Genomic DNA, 24,013 nt, shown 5'->3' on the forward strand with positions numbered 1-24,013 from the left:
AGACCTCTGTGGGATATTAGTTGTGATTTACGTTGATCATTTTTAGGTTTTATTGTTCTCAACACATTCCACTATGTAATGAGTAAAGATTTATAATTGGAATATTTCATTCAGTGATATCTAGGGTGTGGGATTTTAGTGTTCCCTTTATTTTTTTGAGCAGTGTATTATTTAGAATGGTTTGACCATCACCATAGGTTTGGAACAGGATGTTCTTCACATTCGAGTGTGTGAGCCGCGCATTCAGCACCTCTATAATCCTGTAGAGGTCACCGTTGTATTGCCTAGTGATGCAGAGGGCTAGTTTCTGACTACAAGCTCTCCAGGGCATATAGGGTTGGAGAGGCCCATAGTACCGGACACTACAGTATGAAGAATCTGTACTGCGGACTCCTCAGTCCGTCATTAAATATCTATTACTATTCATTACAATAAAAAAAAAAAATTTTGTTTGTTTTTGTGCCAATTTTTACATAATTTCTCTAATCCGCTCCAGAGCTACTTTTAAAATTCTGCTGCACGTCCTCGGGGAGAAAGCTTGATTTAGCTTCTGTTATTCCTCTATATTTAATTTCTGTTCTCCTGAAGCTCAACATAATATTGCACAGATTGGTTAGCTTTGATATGCCAAGGCCCACTGACCCGAGAGGGCTGATGCCAAGCTGGTACTTGACCCGAGAGGGCTGATGGCAAGCTAGTACCTGACCTGAGAGGGCTGATGCCAAGTACCAGACCCAAGCAGACCCATACAAATCTGGTACCTTACCCAAGAGGCCCATGCCAAGCTGGCACATGACCCATGAGTGCTAATGACAAACTGGTACCTGACCGGAGCTGGACCAAGCGAAACTAACACACGACCCGAACGGGCCGATGCAATCTGGTACATGACTTGAGCAGGTCCAAGCCAAACTGGTACATGACCCAAGAGGGCTGATGCTATTCTGGTACCTGACACATAAGGGCCCAAGTCAAGCTGGTACATGGCACAAGAGGGCCCATAGTAATCTGGTACCTGACCCGAGCAGGCCGAAGCTAAGCTGATACAAGCCTGCACCAGACACGGTACTGAAACCTGATTGGTTGTTATGAGTGGCGTTGAACTCCAATCGATTTCCCATACTGTCCTATTTTTTTCAGCTATTTGTTTTCCATCTTGTGGTGGAGTCAGGATCGGCTCCAGGAGCTGCTCCCCGGGGCGTCTCTGCTCTTATACTACGATCTTCTTCCTCATAGAGGTAAAATCACCTCTTGTGTTACCCCCGGGGGGCCCTGCCACATTATGCAGAGCACAAAGCTGTAATGAGCAAGGTGCTGAGGGGTAACGGCAGGTGTGATGACGTCTGCTTAGCAGATGTGAGGCACACGCAGGGTTACGGAGTGCTCTGCCGCCTGGTCATTGTGTACCTGAGACAGACGTGTCACAACTGTCAGACACAACCGGTGAAGTCACTGGCTGGATCCCACGTGCCGTGCATGCTGAGCACACATATACCAGAACCTCCACTCCTTTCATCGTCGTCACGTTCTTCGTTTTTTCTTCTTTCATTTTGAAGAGAGAAAACTTCTTCTGCATGAACAAGCCCCATTCATTTCTAGCATGGAGTTATGATGATCTTTAAAGCAGAAATAATTTGCCCTTTCAAGAGACCTTCATCAGAGTACTCACCCAAACAACCAGCATTCAGCCTTTCTCCGATGAGGAGCAAGAGGCCTGACACAGCTGCTCGCCGATTGAAGTGTTTTCTGATTGGAATATCCTAAGTCACGTCTCAAGGCTCTTTAAAGGGTCAGACATTGACTTATTAGCTGTCCCCAATAGGTGGCCCTAGACATTAAGCATTCTTCCTCTTGGAAGAGGGATAATTTTCATACCTCTTTTCCCATGAAGCATTGCATGGCCTGCAACTCTCCCTGAGCCTTCGTCAAGCTCTCCACAAGGACAAACTTTACCCCCCTAATCCACAAAGGTCCCAGAGATGTTGGACATTCATGAGGTTTTATTCTTCTTCCAGTCAAGTGACCATTTTAAGGTTAGGAGACCTGCACTGAACATTTCTGGTTCTAGCTTAGGCGAAGGTAACTGAAGATGACGTTGTTCCTGATCTGTTATATGAGCCTGACCAGAGAGGGAGCAAAGAAGAGCCTACTGTGGAGGCAGCGAAGAAGAGCTTGACCGGGGAGGGAGCGAAGAGCCTGACCGGTGAGGAAGCGAAGAAGAACTTGACCGGGGAGGGAGCAAATAAGAGCCTGCCCAGGGAGGGAGCGAAGAAGAGCCTGCCCAGGGAGGGAGCGAAGAAGAGCCTGCCCAGGGAGGGAGCGAAGAAGAGCCTGCCCAGGGAGGGAGCGAAGAAGAGCCTGCCCGGGGAGGGAGCGAAGAAGAGCCTGCCCGGGGAGGGAGCAAAGAAGAGCCTGCCCGGGGAGGGAGCGAAGAAGAGCCTGCCTGGGGAGGGAGCGAAGAAGAACCTGCCTGAGGAGGTAGCAACGAAAAGCCTTACCAAGGAGCAAAGCAAAACATAACTAGGGAGAGAGAAAAGCAGAGCCTGACCAGGGAATGAATAAAATAAGCTTAGCCAGGTAGGAAGGAAGAAGATTACCAAAACAGTAAGCAAATGGCTGGGAATAAGGTCCTGACCAGCAGGGAAAGGGTAGTATAACCAGGAGGATATGACTATCAGAAGAACCAACAGAGAATAAACAGCATCACGAGCAGGAAGTGGATGAAGTAGGCCTAATTTTGTGGGAGTGAAGAGGAAAATACACAGAAAAAAATTCAGAAGAGTGTGATCGGGGTAATTGAAGAAAAGCATAACTAGAATGGAACAACAAAGTAGACAAGACCCAGAAGAGAACAAAGAAAGAGCATAGCCAGGAAGGGAGTGAAGGAGGGGGTGTAGAAGAGCAGAACCATGAGGGAATAAACCACATGACCAAGAGGGAATAAAGGTAGGATTGAAGATGAGAATATTCATTCAGAAATAAACTGAATTAGCATTTAAAAGGAATAAAGCGCGGTATCGGAAGGTACTGAAGAAGATTTACGGATTAAAGACTATAACCATGAAAGAATTAAGTGAATGCATCAGGAGATGGGAAAAGTGGTGTCAGTAGGGAAGAGAGTATAACGTTGTTCCCGTCTACTTAAATGATCACCAATCCACTGCATGAATGATAATTGGATTACTGTGGGTTCCACCACTTGGGCCCCAACCACTGGCCACCACTTGTGTTGTACTCCCCTGGTTGCAAGGACATGGCCAGTGAGGGGCTGATCACTCATGCTCTCTACCAATCAATTCTAAGTCTATACATGAAGATAGTTGATGGTGTGAGAGTAGTCTGAGAAAGAATGGTAAATATGTTGTAATTCTGTGATCCGCTAGCCAATCATCGTTGATAAAAGTCCCACAGGTTCTTCTTATGACTGAACTCCTTATTGAAGCAGTACTCTGGTCTATGAACGATTCATAGCTTTGAGTTGTGTTTGAATGTAACACTCCAGTCCCATGTCACCTTCATTACATGGGCATCAGTTGAAAGTTCCATGTGGTCATGTAGTACTGGCTGGATAATTCTTATTACAGCTACATTCGTACATTGGACTGCACCTACTGGATGGCTGTCTATGTTCCGTAAAAAGGTGGAGGTTTCAGATTTCGAGAAGGTGTTGGCGATGCAGTTGGTTCACACCACTTCTGTGTCCCTGTTGCCTCTGATTGCCTGAAAAATGCCCCCAACAGAACTATTGACTTCAATAAAGCATCCAAAATAGGAAACCTTGGACTTTTTTTTTTTTTAACCTTCCTTCTGGCAGACACAATAGCGCAGTAGACTTTTCTATTGTGTTTGCCTAAAAAGACCTTCTTTTGACCTCCCATCTGGCGGTGTCCACTTTTCATGTCCACCTCATCAAAGTCCATGGCTACGTCGGGGTACGTCTGAGTCCCGTTTTTTGGAGATTTAGATAGAAGCTCCAGACAGAGTCATGAACTGGGCCGCAAATAGGTTATGGTTTATCCCCATGACTGTCAATTTTAGAAATAAATATGTTGAAAGTATAAGGTGCAGATAATACAAGTGTTCACCTAATATTCCGCATTACTGACAGCTGGGAGAACATGGCCTCATCTTCTCGTTGAGTGTCTCGTCCTCTCCGTCTTGTAGATGGAATTCCACTGACCATTTCTAATTATAAATCATTTTATGCTGAACTGTCAGATCTCTAAATCAGATGTCCAATTAAGAAATGGCACCTTCTTTGTTTAATTGGGGGGAGGTGGAGGATCACCCCCTTCCCTCTTTCTCAATGAAGTCATATCTTTGCTTAATTAGGATGTTCCATCCATTGTAATGTGGACCGGACTTCTTCGTTACCACTCGGCGGGATGTCTCACGTTATCCACTGTTAATTTTAAATTGGTTCTCTCTTTTCTCGCCTGTTTTGTTGGGCTTAGGTGATTGTAGAAAGACCAACAGGGCATTAATTACAGCTGAATGACAGAGCCGGGGTGGAGAGGAGGCCGAGCTGAACACTGGGGACAGTGTACGGGAACATTACTAAGCGATCCGTCGGAGATGATCACTGTTGTCATAAGTTATCCCATATCTTATATTGCAGCCATGTCGGACATTCCCTGCGACGCACATGGTCATTAAAAAGATGGAATCACTTGTCCTTTCGGGGGCACTGCTTTTTCTAGTGATAACTACGGATACATTTATTGCTGCGTTCACTTTACCATTATTATCATGGTAAATATCTATGTTATGGTGAAACCATCTAGATCTGGAGGGTTTTAGGGTTTTAGGATTTCTAGTCATTTTGGCCATAAATTTAGAATTTTTTTTTACACTTTTCAGATGTCTTTATGCAACTCGAAGACTTAAGTGATCGGTGTCACGAATGAATCTCATATCAATTTTGAATTGCTTTTTGTCTTGTTGATTGCCAGATTTGTCAGTCAATGTGCATACGTAAATGTTGACTATATTAGATGACACGCACAAGGCAGAGCCGGGTTACTGCAGATCCATGGTAGAGAGCCACGGGCGCTTCATGGGTCGCCTTTGTATGGCACCCTAATGGAGTCGATGCAATTCCTCTGTACTTTCCTATGGAAAATGTGATGATGATTTTCTATTGGATTCCAAAATTATCTGAGAACCATCTTTGATGACTCAGTAGAAAATTGGTGGCATAAAGAGCTACCGGAACCAATAGACTCCTATGGCAACTATATGTACCTGGTTATGTAGCCTTAATGCAGCTATGTACAACCCAAATGCCCATTTGCAATATAAGAGCAATGAATGTTGGGGCTGGGTTGTCAGAGACTTCTGAAGATGGAAGCTGAACTAGCGCTGAAGATAGAGGTGCTGCGTCTATTGGTCCAAGCGGTCACGTGACGGATCACGGAATCACTGGAATCAAGGCAGCTTCTGGGTCAAACTAAACCACGCACAGCCCCATCAGTGACAACCGTCATGACAGGGATAAAAATGCCTTATAAGAGCGGCTGTATAAATCTAGGCCAGATGAGAACATAGTGCTTGGACTGGCCAGAAGCTCTCCTGACCCAATAGTGGCAGCTTCATTTATTTCTATGCAGCTTTCATCCTTGGGTCGGGAGAGCAGCCGGCCAGTCCGTGTACTCTAACAGTGTGAAATTCACGGAAAAAAAATAAAGTAAATTATAAATGAATAAAAAAGTCAAAGCAAAAAAAAAACCAAATAATAAAAAAAATCATGCATGTAATCACAAAAATTACATTACCATACAAATAATCGTTAAACTAACTTGCGCTACGTCCTTCCTAATGTGAAATGCGCTAATGAAAACTACAGAACATTAAAAAAATAGCTTCAAAAACGAAGAAAAACATTGCAGAAAAAATGTAATATACAACTACCGTATATACAAAAGAATAATAGTTATAAATATGTAATGCAGGAATATTATATATGCAGTCCATTAAAATAATGGGCTTTCTGGGAATAAACTCTGGACAGAATAAACAGGTCGTTTTCTGGGGAAAAAAATAATTTGTGCAGAATTGTTTTTCCCATTTTTGTTTGCACCCGCGACAATGGGTCAGCCAGTACCCAGGCTGCGGTCTTGTGGACTCCCCGACAATGTCCTATCAGCGGCGTTGTCCTATCGTCGCCGCTTCCTGCCGTGTAGCCGGAAAGATTCTTACATTCTTGCTTTTTGTAAATTAACCTTAAAAGCGTCCAGATGTAATGAGACCTCCGAACTGGTGAGAAATCTGCACTGATCATGAATACTAATGTCCTGAAGAATTACATGTCACTCGCGATCCTTCCTCGCAGTACGTATTTTTAATTATTAATTTCTATAAATTAATATATATATTTATATATTATATAATTAATATATATATATAATGTAAATATAATTATATAAATTATTTGTAATATGGTTCAAAAATAAAAAATCTAATAAAATATAATGTAAATACAAATATACTAATATTTATATTAATATTATAAATATAATTTTTATATACTTTAGTATAAATTATTACCTTATCACATTTATTGTTAAATTCATTATTATAAAATTGTTATTTTATATAAAATATATATATACATTTTTTAAATTGTTTTATTTACTTTTTCTTCTAATTGAATCATCACGTTATTTTACACCCCCTGTATGTCATTTTTTTGTAGTTTTACTTTAATTTATTACTTTAGTCCTATCATTTTATTTTATTGTTGATAAAATCAGGATATTTTTTTTTTATTAATTTTTTTTTAAGAGCTTAGTCAATTTTTTATATATTGTAATCTATTTTTTTTTCGCTGACCTTTTTATGGATTTGTTGGTTTCTGAACATTTCAGACCAGCAACCTATCGTACTGTTTTTTTTTTTTTTAATAGATATATTTTTTGATCGTACCTGGTACGTCAGTATATAAAAATAGTAGACTCAAAAAATACATGAATTTAATGCTGCATCCTACATATTTGTGCAAAGTAAAAAAATAAACTACATAAAAATGAATTTTTTATTTTTTCGACCTTGATATTTGGTTTTTACATCGTCGTTCATATTGATACTTGATACTTTTAAGTGTATTTAAAAGAGCTTTATTTTTTCTTTATTTGGTGCCGAAATTTGAAAAGGGAACAAAAAAGTGACAGAGTTTGTACAATTTTTTTTTTCTGGAAGGAGGGGAATTGATTTTTATTTATTTTTATTTTTATTTTTTTTGCATATATGCATTTTTAAATTTTTTTGTACTTTTTTTATTATTGTAATACTTTTACTATTTCATACCAATATTATGATATTTTATATATTTATTTAAAAAATTCTAAGCGCTGTGCAAAGTTTCACCATTTTATATCCCTGTTCCACGTTTTATTTTTATTTTAACAACATTATTATTATTTTTTGTGATCAGATATCTATTGCCAGAGAGGAAAAGAAAGGGGTTTTGATGTTGTGAAAAGTAGAAAATGACCAAAAATAATTGTAGTAAATAATAATGGGGAAGACGAGAAGTCCTGCTGCTAGAAGCAACACAATAGTGCAAGAGTAGAGAAAGTGTAAATGATGTGCTAGGCTGCAGCCCCTCGCGGATCAATGGCAGCGTGTCCGGCGCACACCAGCAGATCCTGCAGTAAAAAGCTACTGGGACGCTAAAGGGAGGCTACTGTCAGAACCTTACCTGTTATCTAACTCAGCGGTTTCTGTTACATGTATTAACACATGAATTGTTTATTTTCATATCACGATTAGTATTTAAAAAAAAAAATAGTGGTCTTGGAATATTTATTTTGGTCACTGGAGCTAATTTACACTTATACATCCTGATCTTCACAGAAGTCTCATAATCAGCAGATTGGTTAGATTAACGTGTGCACAACCTGTTCTGGTGCACGGGTAGGTTCCCAAACCGTAATCAATAATAATACAAAAACCCGGCACTCAACTTAATGGTGAGAAGAAGTAACAGATTTATTATGTCCCAAATCCAACAAACGTTTCGGTCTCACACCGGGACCTTCATCAGTAACGTAATTTGGGATAATGATGGAAAAGAGTGACTATATGACCTGTCAAAGAAGTAAGTCAAAATAGTGTAGGATGCCCAATGGAGGGAAAGTTTCAGACCTATATTCAGGCTGACATCGCGGCGTCCACCGCTGTAAGGTCGGGTCATTACACCTTACAGCGGTGGACGCTGCGGTGTGAGACCGAAACGTTTGTTGGATTTGGGACATAATAAATCTGTTACTTCTTCTCACCATTAAGTTGAGTGCCGGGTTTTTGTATTATCATAATCAGCAGAGACAGGATTAAAAATGACTGATAACACAGGATCCACCATTCACAATAGGTGATGTCACAGCTCACCACCTCCTCCTGTATAATGACTGATAACACCTCTATATACAGTAGATAACACAGGATCCACCATTCACAATAGGTGATGTCACAGCTCACCTCCTCCTGTACAATGACTGATAACACCTCTATATACAGTAGATAACACAGGATCCACCATTCACAATAGGTGATGTCACAGCTCACCACCTCCTCCTGTATAATGACTGATAACACCTCTATATACAGTAGATAACACAAGATCCATCATTCCCAATAGGTGATGTCACAGCTCACCTCCTCCTGTACAATGACTGATAACACCTCTATATACAGTAGATAACACAGGATCCACCATTCACAATAGGTGATGTCACAGCTCACCTCCTCCTCCTCCTCCTCCTCCTCCTCCTCCTGTACAATGACTGATAACAGCTCTATATACAGTAGATAACACAAGATCCACCATTCACAATAGGTGATGTCACAGCTCACCACCTCCTCCTGTATAATGACTGATAACACCTCTATATACAGTAGATAACACAAGATCCATCATTCCCAATAGGTGATGTCACAGCTCACCTCCTCCTCCTGTACAATGACAGATAACACCTCTATATACAGTAGATAACACAGGATCCACCATTCACAATAGGTGATGTCACAGCTCACCTCCTCCTCCTCCTCCTCCTCCTCCTCCTGTACAATGACTGATAACAGCTCTATATACAGTAGATAACACAGGATCCACCATTCACAATAGGTGATGTCACAGCTCACCTCCTCCTCCTCCTCCTCCTCCTCCTGTACAATGACTGATAACAGCTCTATATACAGTAGATAACACAAGATCCACCATTCACAATAGGTGATGTCACAGCTCACCTCCTCCTCCTGTACAATGACTGATAACACCACCTCTATATACAGTAGATAACACAGGATCCACCATTCACAATAGATGATGTCACAGCTCACCTCCTCCTCCTGTACAACGACTGATAACACCTCTATATACTGTAGATAACACAGCATCCACCATTCACAATAGGTGATGTCACAGCTCACCTCCTCCTCCTGTACAATGACTGATAACACCTCTATATACAGTAGATAACACAGGATCCACCATTCACAATAGGTGATGTCACAGCTCACCTCCTCCTCCTGTACAACGACTGATAACACCTCTATATACAGTAGATAACACAGGATCCACCATTCACAATGGGTAATGTCACAGCTCACCTCCTCCTCCTGTACAATGACTGATATTAATTCTACATACAGTAGATAACACAGGATCCACCATTCACAATAGGTGATGTCACAGCTCACCTCCTCCTGTACAATGACTGATAACACCTCTATATACAGTAAATAACACAGATCCACCATACACAATAGGTGATGTCACAGCTCACCTCCTTCTCCTCCTGTACAATGACTGATAACACCTCTATATACAGTAGATAACACAGATCCACCATACACAATAGGTGATGTCAAAGCTCACCACCTCCTCCTCCTCCTGTGCAATGAGTGATAACACCTCTATATCCAGTAGCTAACACAGGATCCCCAGTACACAATAAGTGATGTCACAGCTCACCTCCTCCTTCTGTACAATGACTGATAACACCTCTATACACAGTAGATAAAACAGGATCCACCATTCTCAATAGGTGATGTCACAGCTCACCTCCTCCTCCTCCTGTACAATGACTGATAACACCTCTATATACAGTAGATAACACAGGATCCACCATTCACAATAGGTGATGTCGCAGCTCACCTCCTCCTCCTGTACAATGTGTTATGACCCCAATGGCGAGGGTCTCAGAGGAACGTGGAAGTCTGCAGAATACAAAAATCCAGCTCATAGGGCAGTGGTAGCTGGGTTGACCATATATCTACTCCTAACGCCAACACTAGAAGTAGCCGGGGATCATTCCTACGTTGATTCTAGATGACACGCTCCAGCCGGAGAATCTAGCTACCCCTAGTAGAGGAAAACAAAAGACCTTTCTTGCCTCCAGAGAAGGGGACCCCAAAGCTGGATAGAAGCCCCCCACAAATAATAACGGTGAGGTAAGAGGAAATGACAAACACAGAAATGAACCAGGTTTAGCACAGAGAGGCCCGCTTACTGATAGCAGAATAAAGAAAGGTAACTTATATGGTCAACAAAAACCCTATCAAAATCCACACTGGAAATTCAAGAACCCCCGAACCGTCTAACGGTCCGGGGGGAGAACACCAGCCCCCTAGAGCTTCCAGCAAAGGTCAGGATATATATTTGGAACAAGCTGGACAAAAATACAAAACCAAAACAAAATAGCAAAAAGCAAAAAGCGGACTTAGCTGATATAACTGGAACCAGGATCAGTAGACAAGAGCACAGCAGACTAGCTCTGATAACTACGTTGCCAGGCATTGAACTGAAGGTCCAGGGAGCTTATATAGCAACACCCTTAACTAACGACCCAGGTGCGGATAAAAGGAATGACCGAAAAACCAGAGTCAAAAAACTAGTAACCACTAGAGGGAGCAAAAAGTAAATTCACAACAGTACCCCCCCCTTAGTGAGGGGTCACCGAACCCTCACCACGACCACCAGGGCGATCAGGATGAGCGGCATGAAAGGCACGAACTAAATCGGCCGCATGAACATCAGAGGCGACCACCCAGGAATTATCCTCCTGACCATAGCCCTTCCACTTGACCAGGTACTGAAGCCTCCGCCTGGAGAGGCGAGAATCCAAGATCTTCTCCACCACGTACTCCAACTCGCCCTCAACCAACACCGGAGCAGGAGGCTCAGCAGAAGGAACTATAGGCACAATGTACCGCCGCAACAAGGACCTATGAAATACATTGTGAATAGCAAACGACACAGGAAGATCCAGACGAAAAGATACAGGATTAAGGATTTCCAATATCTTGTAAGGCCCAATAAAACGAGGTTTAAATTTGGGAGAGGAGACCTTCATAGGAACAAAGCGGGAAGAAAGCCATACCAAATCCCCAACGCGTAGTCGGGGACCCACACCGCGGCGGCGGTTGGCAAAGCGCTGAGCCCTCTCCTGTGACAACTTCAAGTTGTCCACCACATGATTCCAGATCCGCTGCAACCTATCCACCACAGAATCCACCCCAGGACAGTCAGAAGGCTCCACATGACCCGAAGAAAAGCGAGGATGGAAACCAGAGTTGCAGAAAAAAGGCGAAACCAAGGTGGCGGAACTAGCCCGATTATTAAGGGCAAACTCAGCCAACGGCAAGAATGTCACCCAATCGTCCTGATCAGCAGAGACAAAACACCTCAAATAAGCCTCCAAAGTCTGATTGGTTCGCTCCGTCTGTCCATTAGTCTGAGGATGGAAAGCAGACGAAAACGACAAATCAATGCCCATCCTACTACAAAAGGATCGCCAGAATCTGGAAACGAACTGGGATCCTCTGTCTGACACAATATTCTCAGGGATGCCGTGCAAACGAACCACGTTCTGGAAAAACACAGGAACCAGATCGGAAGAGGAAGGCAGCTTAGGCAAAGGAACCAAATGGACCATCTTTGAGAAGCGATCACATATCACCCAGATAACGGACATGCCCTGGGATAGCGGAAGATCAGAAATGAAATCCATGGAGATATGTGTCCAAGGTCTCTTCGGGACAGGCAAGGGCAAGAGCAAACCGCTGGCACGAGAACAGCAAGGCTTAGCTCGAGCACAAGTCCCACAGGACTGCACAAATGACCGCACATCCCTTGACAAGGAAGGCCACCAAAAGGACCTGGCCACCAGATCTCTGGTGCCAAAAATTCCCGGGTGACCTGCCAACACCGAGGAATGAACCTCGGAAATGACTCTGCTGGTCCACTTATCCGGGACAAACAGTCTGTCAGGTGGACAAGACTCAGGCCTATCAGCCTGAAATCTCTGCAACACACGTCGCAGATCCGGAGAAATAGCTGACAAGATAACTCCATCTTTAAGAATACCAACAGGATCAGCGACTCCAGGAGCATCAGGCACAAAGCTCCTAGAAAGAGCATCGGCCTTCACATTCTTTGAACCTGGTAAATACGAGACAACAAAATCAAAGCGGGAGAAAAACAATGACCAGCGGGCCTGTCTCGGATTAAGGCGTTTAGCAGACTCGAGATACATCAGATTTTTGTGATCAGTCAAGACCACCACACGATGCTTAGCACCCTCGAGCCAATGACGCCACTCCTCAAATGCCCATTTCATGGCCAACAACTCCCGATTGCCCACATCATAATTTCGCTCGGCAGGCGAAAACTTCCTAGAGAAAAAGGCACAAGGTTTCATAACAGAGCAACCAGGGCCTCTCTGCGACAAAACGGCCCCTGCTCCAATCTCTGAAGCATCCACCTCAACCTGAAAGGGAAGTGAGACATCGGGCTGGCACAAAACAGGCGCCGAAGTAAACCGGCGTTTCAACTCCTGGAAAGCCTCCACGGCAGCAGGAGCCCAGTTAGCTACATCGGAGCCCTTCTTGGTCATATCCGTCAAAGGTTTCACAACGCTAGAAAAATTAGCGATAAAACGACGGTAGAAGTTAGCGAAACCCAAGAACTTCTGTAGACTCTTAACTGACGAGGGCTGAGTCCAATCAAGAATAGCTCGGACCTTGACTGGGTCCATCTCCACAGCAGAAGGGGAAAAAATGAACCCCAAAAAGGGAACCTTCTGTACACCAAAGAGACACTTTGAGCCCTTGACAAACAAAGAATTTTCACGCAAAATTTTAAAGACCAACCTGACCTGCTCCACATGCGAATCCCAATTATCAGAAAAAACCAAAATATCATCCAGATAAACAATCAAAAATTTATCCAGATACTTCCGGAAAATGTCATGCATAAAGGACTGAAAAACTGAAGGCGCATTGGAGAGCCCAAAAGGCATCACCAAGTACTCAAAATGACCTTCGGGCGTATTGAATGCGGTTTTCCATTCATCACCTTGCTTAATGCGCACAAGGTTGTACGCACCACGAAGGTCTATCTTGGTGAACCACTTGGCACCTTTAATCCGGGCAAACAAGTCAGACAACAGCGGTAAAGGATACTGAAATTTGACAGTGATCTTATTTAAAAGCCGATAATCAATACAAGGTCTCAAAGATCCGTCCTTTTTTGCCACAAAAAAGAATCCCGCACCAAGAGGGGAAGAAGACGGACGAATATGTCCTTTCTCTAGAGACTCCTTGATATATGAACGCATAGCGGTATGTTCAGGTACCGACAGATTAAACAGTCTTCCCTTAGGAAATTTACTGCCTGGGATCAAATCTATAGCACAGTCACAGTCCCTATGAGGAGGCAGTGCACTGGACTCAGACTCACTGAAGACATCCTGATAATCAGACAAATACTCCGGAACTTCCGAAGGCGTAGAAGAAGCAATAGACACAGGCAGGGAATCCCCATGAATACCACGACAGCCCCAACTTGAGACTGACATAGCCTTCCAGTCCAGGACTGGATTATGGGTCTGTAACCATGGCAGCCCTAAAACAACCAAATCATGCATTTTATGTAAAACCAGGAAACGTATCACCTCGCGGTGTTCAGGAGTCATGCACATGGTAACCTGTGTCCAATACTGCGGTTTATTTGCTGCCAATGGCGTAGCATCAATACCCCTAAGAGGAATAGGATTTTCTAATGGTTCAAGAGTAAAACCACAGTGCTTAGCAAATGAGAGATCCATGAGACTCAGGGCAGCACCTGAATCTACAAACGCCATGACAGGAAAAGACGACAGTGAGCAAATCAAAGTTACAGACAGAATAAATTTAGGTTGCAAATTACCAACGGTGACAGGACTAACAACCTTAGCTATACGTTTAGAGCATGCTGAGCTAACATGTGTAGAATCACCACAGTAGTAGCACAAGCCATTCCGGCGTCTATGAATTTTCCGCTCATTTCTAGTCAGGATTCTATCACATTGCATTAAATCAGGTGTCTGTTCAGACAACACCATGAGGGAATTTGCGATTTTTCTATCACATTGCACCGAATTAGGTGTCTGTTCAGACAACACCATGAGGGAATTTGCGGTTTTGCGCTCCCGCAACCGCCGGTCAATTTGAATAGCCAGTGCCATAGTATCATTCAGACCTGTGGGAATGGGAAAACCCACCATAACATTCTTAATGGCTTCAGAAAGGCCATTTCTAAAATTAGCGGCCAGTGCACACTCGTTCCAATGTGTCAGCACGGACCATTTCCGAAATTTTTGGCAGTACACTTCAGCCTCGTCCTGCCCCTGAGACATAGCCAGCAAGGCCTTTTCTGCCTGAATCTCAAGATTGGGTTCCTCATAAAGTAAACCGAGCGCCAGAAAAAACGCATCAAGATCAGCCAATGCCGGATCTCCTGGCGCCAGCGAAAAAGCCCAATCCTGAGGGTCGCCCCGTAAGAACGAAATAACAATTTTTACTTGCTGAGCAGAATCTCCTGATGAACAGGGTCTCAGGGACAAAAACAATTTACAATTATTCACAAAATTCCTAAACTTAAACCTGTCTCCGGAAAACAGTTCAGGAATCGGTATTTTAGGTTCTGACCTAGGATTTCTGATAACATAGTCTTGTATGCCCTGCACACGAGTAGCCAGCTGGTCCACACTTGTAATCAAGGTCTGGACATTCATGTCTGCAGCAAGCATAGCCACTCTGAGGTAAAGGGGAAGGAGAAAAAAAAACCTCAGAATCTTCTTTCTTATAATCCCTCTTCTGCAATGCATTAAACATTTAATACTGGCCTGGCAAACTGTTATGACCCCAATGGCGAGGGTCTCAGAGGAACGTGGAAGTCTGCAGAATACAAAAATCCAGCTCATAGGGCAGTGGTAGCTGGGTTGACCATATATCTACTCCTAACGCCAACACTAGAAGTAGCCGGGGATCATTCCTACGTTGATTCTAGATGACACGCTCCAGCCGGAGAATCTAGCTACCCCTAGTAGAGGAAAACAAAAGACCTTTCTTGCCTCCAGAGAAGGGGACCCCAAAGCTGGATAGAAGCCCCCCACAAATAATAACGGTGAGGTAAGAGGAAATGACAAACACAGAAATGAACCAGGTTTAGCACAGAGAGGCCCGCTTACTGATAGCAGAATAAAGAAAGGTAACTTATATGGTCAACAAAAACCCTATCAAAATCCACACTGGAAATTCAAGAACCCCCGAACCGTCTAACGGTCCGGGGGGAGAACACCAGCCCCCTAGAGCTTCCAGCAAAGGTCAGGATATATATTTGGAACAAGCTGGACAAAAATACAAAACCAAAACAAAATAGCAAAAAGCAAAAAGCGGACTTAGCTGATATAACTGGAACCAGGATCAGTAGACAAGAGCACAGCAGACTAGCTCTGATAACTACGTTGCCAGGCATTGAACTGAAGGTCCAGGGAGCTTAAATAGCAACACCCTTAACTAACGACCCAGGTGCGGATAAAAGGAATGACAGAAAAACCAGAGTCAAAAAACTAGTAACCACTAGAGGGAGCAAAAAGTAAATTCACAACAACAATGACTGATAACATCTCTATGTACAGTAGATAACACAGGATCCACTATTCACAATAGGTGATGTCACAGCTCACCACCTCCTTCTCCTGTACAATGACTGGTAACACCTCTATATACAGTACCTAACACAGGATCCCCAGTACACAATAGGTGATGTGACAGCTCACCTCCTCCTGTACAATGACTGATAACACCTCTATATACAGTAAATAGCACAGGATCCATCATTCACAATAGGTGATATCACAGCTCACCTCTTCCTCCTGTACAATGACTGATAACACCTCTATATCCAGTACCTAACACAGGATCCCCAGTACACAATAGGTGATGTCACAGCTCACCTCCTCCTCCTGTACAATGACTGATAACACCTCTATATACAGTAGATAACACAGGATCCACCATTCACAATAGATGATGTCACAGCTCACCTCCTCCTTCTGTACAATGACTGATAACACCTCTATATACAGTAGATAACACAGGATCCACCATTCACAATAAATGATGTCACAGCTCACCTCCTCCTCCTGTACAATGACAGATCACACCTCTATATTCAGTAGATAACACAGGATTCATCATTCACAATAGGTGATGTCACAGCTCACCTCCTCCTGTACAATGACTGATAACACCTCTATATACAGTAGATAACACAGGATCCACCATTCACAATAGATGATGTCACAGCTCACCTCCTCCTCCTTTACAATGACTGATAACACCTCTATATACAGTAGATAACACAAGAACCACCATTCGCAATAGATGATGTCACAGCTCACCTCCTCTATGCCTTCTTGTGACATCACAATCATCTGTGCCTTCTAGTGACATCACAATCCTCTGTGTCTTCTAGTGACATCACAATCCTGTGTGCCTTCTAGTGACATCACAATCCTCTGTGACTTCTAATGACATCACAGTCCTCTGTGACTTCTAATGACATCACAATCCTCTTTGCGTCTAGTAAAATCACAGTCCTCTGTGCGTTCTAATGACATCACAATCCTCTGTGCCTTCTAGTGACATCACAATCCTCTGTGTCTTCTAGTGACATCTGTGTGCAAATTGTAAAGCGCTGCAGAATATGTTAGCGCTATATAAAAAATAAACCTGTGCTTATTCCTGTGACATCACAATCCTGTGCTAATTCCTGTGACATCACAAACCTGTGCTTATTTCTGTGACATCACAATCCTGTGCTTATTTCTGTGGCATCACAAGCCTGGGCTTATTCCATTGACATCACAAACCTGGGCTTATTCCTGTGACATCACACACCTAGGCTTATTCCTGTGACATCACAAACCTGTGCTTATTCCTGTGACATCACAAACCTGTGCTTATTCCTGTGACATCACAAACCTGTGCTTCTTCCTGTGACATCACAATCCTGTGCTTCTTCCTGTGATATCACAAATCTGTGCTTATTCCTGTGATATCACAAACCTGGGCTTATTCCTGGAACGTCACAATCCTGTGCTTATTCCTGTGACATCACAAACCTGTGCTTATTCCTGTGACATCACAATCCTGTGCTTATTCCTGTGACATCACAATCCTGTGTTTATTCCTGTGACATCACAAACCTGGGCTTCTTCCTGTGACATCACAAACCTGTGCTTATTCCTGTGACATCACAAACCTGTGCTTATTCCTGTGATATCACAAACCTGGGCTTATTCCTGGGACATCACAAACCTGTGCTTATTCCTGTGACATCACAAACCTGGGCTTATTCCTGTGACATCACAATCCTGTGCTTCTTCCTGTGATATCACAAATCTGTGCTTATTCCTGTGATATCACAAACCTGGGCTTATTCCTGGAACGTCACAATCCTGTGCTTATTCCTGTGACATCACAAACCTGTGCTTATTCCTGTGACATCACAATCCTGTGCTTATTCCTGTGACATCACAATCCTGTGTTTAATCCTGTGACATCACAAACCTGTGCTTATTCCTGTGATATCACAAACCTGGGCTTATTCCTGGGACATCACAAACCTGTGCTTATTCCTGTGATATCACAAACCTGGGCTTATTCCTGGGACATCACAAACCTGTGCTTATTCCAGTAACATCACAAACCTGTGCTTATTCCTGTGACATCACAAACCTGTGCTTATTCCAGTGACATCGCAATACTGTGCTTATTCCTGTGACATCGTAACCCTGTGCTTATTCCTGTGACATTACAAACCTGTGCTGATTCCTGTGACATCACAAACCTGTGCTTATTCCAGTAACATCACAATCCTGTGCTTATTCCAGTAACATCACAATCCTGTGCTTATTCCTGTGACATCACAAATCTGTTCTTATGCCTGTGACATCACAATCCTGTGCTTATTGCTGTGACATCACAGACCTGTGCTTATTCCAGTAACATCACAAACCTGTGCTTATTTCTGTGACATCACAAACCTGTGCTTATTCCAGTAACATCACAATCCTGTGCTTATTCCTGTGACATCACAAACCTGTGCTTATTCCTGTGACATCACAAACCTGGGCTTATTCTTGTGACATCACAAACCTGGGCTTATTCCTGTGACATCACAAACCTGTGCTTCTTCCTGTGACATCACAAACCTGTGCTTCTTCCTGTGACATCACAATCCTGTGCTTCTTCCTGTGATATCACAAATCTGTGCTTATTCCTGTGATATCACAAACCTGGGCTTATTCCTGGAACGTCACAATCCTGTGCTTATTCCTGTGACATCACAAACCTGTGCTTATTCCTGTGACATCACAATCCTGTGCTTATTCCTGTGACATCACAATCCTGTGTTTAATCCTGTGACATCACAAACCTGGGCTTATTCCTGTGACATCACAAACCTGTGCTTATTCCTGTGACATCACAAACCTGGGCTTATTCCTGTGACATCACAAACCTGGGCTTATTACTGTGTCATCACAAACCTGTGCTTATTCCTGTGACATCACAAACCTGTGCTTATTCCTGTGATATCACAAACCTGGGCTTATTCCTGGGACATCACAAACCTGTGCTTATTCCAGTAACATCACAAACCTGTGCTTATTCCTGTGACATCACAAACCTGTGCTTATTCCAGTGACATCGCAATACTGTGCTTATTCCTGTGACATCGTAACCCTGTGCTTATTCCTGTGACATTACAAACCTGTGCTGATTCCTGTGACATCACAAACCTGTGCTTATTCCAGTAACATCACAATCCTGTGCTTATTCCAGTAACATCACAATCCTGTGCTTATTCCTGTGACATCACAAATCTGTTCTTATGCCTGTGACATCACAATCCTGTGCTTATTGCTGTGACATCACAGACCTGTGCTTATTCCAGTAACATCACAAACCTGTGCTTATTTCTGTGACATCACAAACCTGTGCTTATTCCAGTAACATCACAATCCTGTGCTTATTCCTGTGACATCACAAACCTGTGCTTATTCCTGTGACATCACAAACCTGGGCTTATTCTTGTGACATCACAAACCTGGGCTTATTCCTGTGACATCACAAACCTGGGCTTATTCCTGTGACATCACAAACCTGTGCTTATTCCTGTGACATCACAAACGTGTGCTTCTTCCTGTGACATCACAAACCTGTGCTTCTTCCTGTGACATCACAGTCCTGTGCTTCTTCCTGTGACATAACAAATCTGTGCTTATTCCTGTGATATCACAAACCTGTGCTTATTCCTGGGACATCACAAATCTGTGCTTATTCCTGGGACATCACAAACCTGTGCTTATTCCTGTGACATCACAATCCTGTGCTTATTCCAGTGACATCACAAACCTGTGCTTATTCCAGTGACATCGCAATCCTGTGCTTATTCCTGTGACATCATAACCCTGTGCTTATTCCTGTGACATTACAAACCTGTGCTTATTCCTGTGACATCACAAACCTGTGCTTATTCCTGTGACATCACAAACCTGTGCTGATTCCTGTGACATCACAAACCTGTGCTTATTCCTGTGACATCACAAACCTGTGCTTATTCCTGTGACATCACAAACCTGTGCTGATTCCTGTGACATCACAAACCTGTGCTGATTCCTGTGACATCACAAACCTGTGCTTATTGCAGTAACATCACAATCCTGTGCTTATTCCTGTGACATCACAAACCTGTGCTTATTCCTGTGACATCACAAACCTGTGCTTATTCCAGTAACATCACAATCCTGTGCTTATTCCAGTAACATCACAATCCTGTGCTTATTCCAGTGACATCACAAACCTGTGCTTATTGCAGTAACATCACAATCCTGTGCTTATTCCTGTGACATCACAAACCTGTGCTTATTCCTGTGACATCAGAATCCTGTGCTTATTTCTGTGACATCACAGACCTGTGCTTATTCCAGTAACATCACAAACCTGTGCTTATTCCTGTGACATCACAGACCTTTGCTTATTCCTGTGACATCACAAACCTGTGCTTATTCCAGTGACATCACAATCCTGTGCTTATTCCTGTGACATCACAATCCTGTGCTTATTCCAGTGACATCACAGACCTTTGCTTATTCCTGTGACATCACAAACCTGTGCTTATTCCAGTGACATCACAATCCTGTGCTTATTCCTGTGACATCACAATCCTGTGCTTATTCCAGTGACATCACAGACCTTTGCTTATTCCTGTGACATCACAAACCTGTGCTTATTCCAGTGACATCACAATCCTGTGCTTATTCCTGTGACATCACAATCCTGTGCTTATTCCAGTGACATCACAAACCTGTGCTTATTCCAGTGACATCACAATCATGTGCTTATTCCAGTGACATCACAGACCTGTGCTTATTCCTGTGACATCACAATCCTGTGCTTATTCCTGTGACATCACAATCCTGTGCTTATTCCTGTGACATCACAATCCTGTGCTTATTCCTGTGACATCACAATCCTGTGCTTCTTCCTGTGACATTACAAACCTGTGCTGATTCCTGTGACATCACAATCCTGTGCTTATTCCAGTGACATCACAATCCTGTGCTTATTCCAGTGACATCACAATCCTGTGCTTATTCCAGTGACCTCACAATCCTGTGCTTATTCCTGTGACATCACAAACCTGTGCTTATTCCAGTAACATCACAAACCTGTGCTTATTCCTGTGACATCACAATCCTGTGCTTATTCCTGTGACATCACAATCCTGTGCTTATTCCTGTGACATTACAAACCTGTGCTTATTCCAGTGACAGCACCATTGAATGATACCAGAATCCAGTTGACAGCTTACAAGGAATATTTCCATTGTGCGAGCCTCGATCCCAGTGGAAGGGGTGCCCCACTGATTGGGATCTAAGGGCTGCTCCGACCATGACGCCACGTGAGCGTTCTTGTTTGGTCCTGCCCGTGAAGCGCCGCCGCTCATTACTTCTTCCTCCCTACGATGATGGCGCGGTGTCACTACACGCAGGCCCACATCCTGATTTGTCTATTTCAGTCACATTTGTTAAGTTTTGTGTCACCACATATGCAGATCGGAGCACAATGGCAGAGCGAGGCGGCTGGCACAGGAACGGCGTCAGCTGCTCCAGGAGCACCTTTTTTTGTTGTTGTTGTTTTCTACCTGAGAGAAAGTAGAAGGAACCTTCCACCATCATTAGAGCTGGCAATCTGGCCCGGGCGCAGACAGCGAGCGGCGTCCTCTCTTGTACCTGTCACCTCGCTGTCGCTGACACACTTTCACGCTAGCTCTGATCGCTCGTGCTACTTCCTGCGTAGGTGTTCCCACACGTCGCCGGCTCTGGATCATGGGGACGTCTCCTCAGACAAAGCCGGGGTTGGCTCAGCCCTCCTGTTCCTTCTCGGGCTCGCAGCCCTTAGGGCCTCATTTGAATGTTCGCTTACTGAAGTCATTAAGTGACTCGCTCTCACATCCATTTTTCTTTGTGCACACGCATATAGGAAGCAGACACCCTGCAACCAAAACTTATCCCCTCCACCTAATGAGCGATAACTGTTAATTAGGAGAACCAATCGGTCTATTGATAGCCGCAGAAGATAGACAGAAATTATCTGTTGGGTTCAGTCATCTTCACAAAGAGCCCCAAGGCTTTGAAATGCCTGATAAAAACTTCATGGGTATCTGCCAAGATTTGGTGTTAAGAAGGGGACGGGCTACCACGCCATTAAAAAGTATGGCTTCATTTAGGGATCGAGCCAGCTGGGCGAAGGGACCGTCCTAAGGATTAGTCCTCGCCTGCTCTACCACTAGGCCGAGCGGCACCTGGAACTCCTCGCTCTGCTCCGACAGATTATCCCAGCCTGGAAAAAAAATAGCTCGCTTCTCGAATTTGTCCCACATTTTTCATGTTATCTAACAATATTTATTTGAGGGAGAATTAATGAATTATATTTAACTTTCAGACACAAAACGCAAAAAGAAAAAAAAATCGGGGGCGCAGTCTAAGTTTAAGTTCTTCAAGACGTTTTGCAAAGTTGCGCAGTAACTTTTTTCTATGCATTTTTTCTGCATTACAATTTTTAATTTTTTTTTTGCATTATTTAATATTTTTTTTACCTTTTTTTAAATATATATATATTTTTTAAAAAGTGTCAAAAATCCCAATTTGGGAGACATTTTTCAATTTCTATCCAACATGCCACAAATTGCTGCTGATTTTCTAGTCCCTGCAATTGCATACTCTTGCAAAAATAGGGAATAAATACCAAAAACAGATTTTATATTTTGTAACAATGATTTGGGGAAAATTAATAGATTAAATTGAACTACCAGATACAGAATGCAAAGCTCACGAGCTCACTGACTATGCTTCACTTCTCCAGGAGATTTCCTAAAGTTGCTCGTTGTAACTTTCTTCTATGCATTTCACTGCATTAAATTATTTTATTTTTACTTTCACTCATTATGTTCTAAGTTTTTTCTATGTACATTCTCAAATAAAAAAACAGAAACAGAAGCCTGAAAAAGAGAGGGACCGTGAGACATTTTTGGATTTCTTTTCCCTATAATCACCTATTCTTTAAAAAAAAACCATATATATATATATATAACAAAATTATAATTAAAAACCACAATAGAAAATCTGATTTAAATGGAATCTAAGAAGATATCATTTGCATGTTTTTCCACACCATTTATCTATTTCTTTATTTTCATTATTACAGCGAAAAGTTTTGATCTTCTCCGTCACCAAAAATCCACTTGGCTTCTCGAGTTGTAATATACAACATTAATTTTCTGTTCCCGGTATGACCTTGGAATGATTTGAAACAGATATATCAGAAGAAAAACATCACAAAAATGTGAATAGAGGCCTAATAGCCACATAGACCCATATAATTAGCCAAAAGAACACACCTATAAAAGAGATTGAATACTGAGAAATATGGAGTCAAATAGTCTGTCTGTAACAGGTACAAGACTTTATTTTATCATGCATCATATGTTTTAGACATAGTACAAAGACACAATAGATTAGTGATAAAGGGCTTGAGTAGTAAGAGTCTAGGGTCAACACTAAATAGTGTCAAGATTGGGGGAATAATATTCTTAGGTATATTTGATACAGAGCTATGCAAAATGGTGAGTGTGTAAGTATACCTGTAAGGGTCAAGAAACCTGAAGAATAGGACTAGTGTCAAAACTCATAGTAATTATAGTGCAATTCTCATTTCTGCTAGTTTATGTATTAAAACAATCCCTTAAAGGAAATCCCTGAGGAAGCCCACGCGAAACGCGCGTTGGGGCAGTGAGTCCTATGTCACACAGGGATTTTTATGGGTAAGAATAACTCCTGGATTGACTTGTCTCTAAATATGTCCTTTAAGGGATAGTTTTAAAATATAAATTTGCAGATATGAGAATCTCACTAAAACTACTAATAGTTGTGACGCTAGTCTTATTCTGCAAGTTACTCGACCCCTTAAAGGTGTACTTACTTACTCACAGTTTTGGATAGACTTGTATCAGATATACCTAGGACCATTATTCCCCCGATCTTGACGCTATTTTGTGTTGGTCCTAGACTCTTATTACCAGAGCCCTTTATCATTAATCTATTGTGTGTTTGTGCTGGAT

At 42.7% G+C, this 24,013-nt stretch overlaps 1 protein-coding gene across 5 annotated transcripts in view; it reads left to right on the plus strand.

Moving 5' to 3' along the window:
• Positions 1 to 24,013, plus strand: part of SFXN5 (sideroflexin 5) — a 317,212-nt gene that overhangs the window by 187,990 nt on the left and 105,209 nt on the right. The gene's annotated exons all lie outside the window — the stretch shown is intronic.

This window comes from Ranitomeya variabilis, chromosome 1 (genome assembly GCF_051348905.1).
Source record: "Ranitomeya variabilis isolate aRanVar5 chromosome 1, aRanVar5.hap1, whole genome shotgun sequence".
NCBI lineage: Eukaryota > Metazoa > Chordata > Amphibia > Anura > Dendrobatidae > Ranitomeya > Ranitomeya variabilis.